Consider the following 6,000-nt stretch of genomic DNA (forward strand, 5'->3'; position numbering starts at 1 on the left):
CAACTCTGCATTTCACCAGAGTCATAGTGCTAAATATTTTACAGAAGTAACTTCAAAAGTAGTAAAATCATATTTTGAAGGCTATGGAGTGTAATAATTGAAAACAACTACCTTATGTTTTAAAATAGTAGCACATAAGAATTATTCAAAATCTACCAACTATACCTGAATGTCACATTATTGTAGCCTATACCTATGATCGCGTGACCAGGATATTATTATAAGTAATCTGTGCCCTTTTCCATTCCAAATGCTATCTTTATTCCAAATATTGTCACGTTCAGAGTTGAGAAATTGAAGTGCTAAGAAATAACACACAAACACACTTTGTCCACATTATAATTCCTATTAATAATAATTGTCTCTCATTTATATTATTATCCTCATCTCATTTATTCTTCATCCTCATTTATATATTATCATATATATTAAATTTTGAAATTTATATTATATAAATATATTTCTTGTTTTTTTTTTTTTCTATTTTTAGCTGTTACAATTAACTACGCTCAAATCATATGACGCAATATAAAAATTACACAATGGTGAGTCTAAGGGCCTACTGTATATGGAATGATTTGAGATCATATTAATATTATTGATAATATTAAAGTTTTTCTAGTAACATCAATATGTGTACAAAGTTCCAACAAGTGACTTTTATATAATATAACATATTATTATTATTATTTAATTTTATTTTCCATTGTCACGTCGATGTAAACTCTACTCTGTGCACTTGCAGTAAATGATTTCGTGATCGCATGTCTGCCTCGTAAAACCCGAGCTCGCATCGGAATGTCAACTTGATATACCTACTTTGAAAACTTATATAACATACACCTTCCGGCAAAAACAGCAATACTTTAAGTCAACAGCGTTTTTACAATGTTGAAAATCTGTTTACGATAAGAATCTAATCTATAAATAGATGATGTCATAACACATTTATTCCTATTTCTTTATAATTTATTTATTATTAGCACAATTTGTTTAATTTACTAAAAAAAATATATAGTAAATGAACTAGATACTCTTTTCGACGTACTTAGTCCTAAATTTGATTCTTGGTCTGAATTTATCTCGTGTCTCTCGGTCTTTGTTTGATTTCTACAAAAAAACTCTCGTCTTCTACCACTGTAGTCAACCTTTACACTATACGAAAATTTGCTCATACTTTATTATCATTATTTTCTAAGACAAAAATAAAAATATTCTATTTTTTTTTTTGTGTTATTCAGTATCGAAGTCATTATCTGTGATACAGATTTATTAAACCAGTAAACCACTATGTTCTTATTTAGAGTATGTCCCAATATCTGTTTTAAATAATTACTATATTCATCTATGGTCAACATGATACAATTTTATACGAATTACTTACTTAGACAGTATGTCAACTTCATACATACCTAATTACTCTTTTTATTTTCATTGCCTATAAGCGCCTATCCATTAAGGTTCTTTATAAAGTGTACGTCGTTTATACTCATCATAATAGCTCGACAAAATATGCACATTTATTACCCACTTTAAAATAATTCAAGTACTATTTCCTTGCAGGTGATTTCTTTGCAAATAATATAAATATACCACTTTTATCCTTCGAAATTTTAAAATTGAATGATTATGACGTTTATTTTATCAAGTCTATTAAGTTTCTATGGAACATACCCATTAAATATTTAAAGATAACTTTTCGATAACATAGTAGGTGTGGTCCAATATAAATAACGCTGTTTGTTCATGAACTTTGCACAGAAAACTAATTAGTTTTTTAATTAAACATTTGTCACTGTGTTAATTGGAATCTCGCGATGAAAGAGTTGATGTTATATCGATGATGCCTTAATTAATGCGTGTATTGCTTTAGTACTTTTAATTCTCTGTTTTTTCTTTTATTTACATCGTAAAAGTCTCTCAGTAGTCAGTACTAGAATTATATATAATTTATATACTAAGCCTTATATGAAAATATGGCCTACTTCAATAATATAGTACTTGAGCATTGAGCTGGTGTGCTGTGCTGAGCGGGAAGATTGTAAAGCATGAGCTATCATCATTCGCCATATATGCAGAACATCGTAACCCCTTAACTTACATAATATCTATAGCAGTGTTTACCTATTAGCAGTTGTGTGCTCACGCTTTACCAAAAGACACTTTTTTACATAGATGAACACTTATAAACCTAATGTCAGCAATGGTGGTGCAGCGACTTATTTGCGGCGGTTTCTCCTTGTGGACTTAACATTTTGTGATCGATGAGACATCGGGATCAATTCTCGACAATGCCTCTTGGGAGTCGGCATACCGAGATGTGGACCAGATAACTTTCGGCGAAGGTGCGACGTCACCGCCAAGCCGCTGATTTCGATCACACACGTCACTACGCTATGACTGTCATTATAATGACAGGGTTGCCTGTGACAGAGAATGAAATTGCAGAAATTACTTAAAAACTATATTAATAAATAAATTCGTAACTGTAAGTCGTAACTGTAAAAGGTATTTGAGAACTTTTTTTATAACTATCTATTTTAAAAACTGTATTTATGTTCAATTAAATAAGACGTTATAAAATTATTTGTATAGTAACGATGTAAATATACAATAATAATAAAAAGTAAGATTTTTTATTAAATAAAATGTTTCACAAAAAAAAAACTATATTAATTATGACAAAACCAATAATTTTTATTTAAAAAGTAACTACTGAAGCGAGTTTAATAAAATTTCTATAGGACCAATCTGTAAGTGAATATCCTTTCAGATAAAAAAAGAATTTTCCAAATCAGTTCAAAACCGACTGTGTTTTGAGGTAACAAACATAAAAAAATAAATGTAATCGAATTGAGAATTTTTTGAAGTCGTTTAAAAATATTTAATACAAAGCTGTATTGTAAAACACCGAGTGATAACCCTAGACAGATTGCATTGTTGGTGATTTTGGGAACTGACTGATAGTGCGTTTTGTTAAAAATATATCAATCATAATGTAGGACATAAAGCGGTTGATCGGATAATAGTATGCTATACCATTATCAATTTTAATGTTTGAAGCAACAATTTTACGGTGATTAGAAAATATTTAGATATGGTATTGAAAGGAGAATAAATATAGAATGTTAAATTCGATCGTTACTTTAAAAAAACGATACTTTGTAACAGAATTAATGGTACAAGAACTTTGAACCGTAGGTACTAATATTATAAATGTGAAAGTGAGTTTGTTTGGTTATTATCTTATTGTCCCTTAATGACTTAACCAATTACTATAAAATTTGGTGTATAGGTACTATATGGGACAAAAAAGAATATAGGCCACTTTTTATCCAGGTCAGTAAACATATCTCAGTCACGCATAAAAGCTAGTATAATATCAAATCCTTATTTATTCACGTTAGCTCTTGAAACCTAAGCGACTTAATCAAAAGTTATGAAATTTTGCATAGGTGCATGTAGTGTTTGGGATGGAAAAAGACATTGCAAAATTTTTGTTCTAATGACGTGATCGAAGTCGCAGACATAGCTAGTATATATTATTTTTAATATAATATGGACTTTTGCTTTCCCTTCCTTGTGGTCCCGGCATAGAATAGACCACCCCCATGGGTGTCGTAAGAGGCGACTAAAGGAGGGCGAGGAATGTGCAGCAGCGTTCCCCTCAAAATATCTCCAAAGCCTAACTGCGGTTGCCAATCCACCTGCTAAACGTGGCAACTAGTAGCAACTCCTCCTTGGGGGAGGCTTGTGTTCAGCAGTGAACAGTTAAAGATTAATATGATGATACACTCTACACCCGGATACACCTGCCTCCGATCTTGGTTAGAACTCCGAACTTAGATACGTAAGAAAATACAATAATTAATTACAGTGTTTTGTTAAAAACGAGTATAATCGTCCTTTACTAGTCCTTAATTTCATCATAAAATTTTATCTCTATAATCGTAGAGCCCCGGGATAAATCTAGTATCAAATAAACCTTCATTGATCATTTTAAGACTAAACCCGGCGGAGATAGTCCGTATCACACCATTCCGATCTGAATGTTATCGCTGCCCATCCTGATTTAACAAAGTTGCTATATTCCAGGTATTCCTACTTCCTGCCCCACCGGCCAATAAGATTTTTGAATGATATCTACTTATAAAATATGTTTTCTGTACTAGTACTTTATATAGTCAATAAAAAATATAACATTTCTGGTAAATTTTCAAATAATACAAGAGAAGAAGGAAAGATATTTAAAGGTTTTTCAAATACATTTATTTCATTCTATTACTAATTTATTATTAGCACGGTCACATTTATTATAATAAATGATAAAAGTAAGACCAAACTTGTGTTGTATTTCGAATAAATGAATTCGTGATAGGTACCTACTATATATGTAAAGACAATAATCTTGTTAGATATTTTTATGTATGAAATATGATTACCATTTGACCAAAACAATTTTTTTTAATATCACAAAGGTAACTAACAAGCGTACAACTCGTCTGATGGTAAACAGTTGATCATATCAGTTGATCATATCAATAAAATTGAATTAGGAACGTCAACTCCTGTATTATATAATATGGTGGATATACCTGCATTAGTACCTAAAACAATTAAAGTTTGATAAGTTTACCTATCTAGATTTAATTTAATTTATATTAAATATTATGTTGTTCTTATAACAATGTAATGAAAGATGGGCATGTTTAAAATGAATATGCTACCTACTGCGAGCTGGCTTACTTATTACTCGCGAATTACCTACAAGCCCCTTATAATTTGAACCGTAATTAAGTTCTTTGATGTAAGAAACACCGAAACCTCCCATCTACATATATCACTCAGTTAGTGTTATATTCGTCGGTCAATTAATTAGCAATTTGTCATTAGTCTCGGCACTTGGGCACGTACAAAGGCACTTTAAACAATATTAAAATGTAAAAAGTCAGTCAATTTTGTAACAATTCAAGTGGTCCCTCTGTCATTGTGAGCGATCGCCGCCTGTAACTGACATTTAAAAAAAATAAGGTGAATAAATGCGATCATATAAAATAAACTTTGAGGGTTTCGTATCTTTATGCCACCGATATTTATTGCATTTTCACGTGTTAATTATATCGTCGTTATCATATAAGTTGTTACCTGTCCATTGCTGAACATAGACCTCCCACATAAGCAGAGTTTTGCCAATAGTTGTCACTCTAAGCAGGCAGGTTGGCAACAGCAGTTAGGTTTTGATGATGCTTAAAGAGAGATTTTTTTATACCACTGAGGTAGCAAACAAGCATACGGCCCACCTGATGGTAAGTGGTTACCGTAGCCTATGAACACCTGCAATACCAGATGCTGCTACCCATTCCTCGACCATTAAGATACTCTTACGATCCTACGGGAAATTTTTATCACACGGCATATTATTTCAGGTTATGTATAAAAATAAGTGTACATCGCCCATATGTTAAATATTGTTTAAAAGAATGTATCTGTCCATGACACAGTTATTGCTTATTACGAACTTATATTACGTTCATTCCATATTTGCCTACTCTGATTAACATAAGCCTGCATAAGTCTTCTACAAACTGTCGAAAAGCACTTGTGCATCGAAGTTCTGGAATACCTATTCAATGGTTTTCGTGTTATGATATCCCACATATACAGATTTATTCCAAACTTGTAACTGTTATATGTTATACTTTATATTTGTGCTGTAAAACTGTTACACAAACCACTAACCGCCCTATAACAAAGTGACACCTATCTGTTTGCATTATTATCACTTAGCTCCGACAAAAGTTACAGAACTCATAGAATAAAGTATTATTATTCTTTGGTACGGTACCCTAAAACTGAAATGGCATTTTTATCGATATAACCGGGAAACATCAATTAGATCAACACATTACCTATCATTTTATTGGCCATTATACCGTATCGTTTCGTTTCATTGATCATCATATCAGGGGGTCATAAGCAGAATTATCGAAAATGTTTAAG

The sequence above is a fragment of the Galleria mellonella genome, unplaced genomic scaffold (genome assembly GCF_026898425.1).
Source record: "Galleria mellonella isolate WM207_F2 unplaced genomic scaffold, CSIRO_AGI_GalMel_v1 utg143, whole genome shotgun sequence".
Lineage (NCBI taxonomy): Eukaryota > Metazoa > Arthropoda > Insecta > Lepidoptera > Pyralidae > Galleria > Galleria mellonella.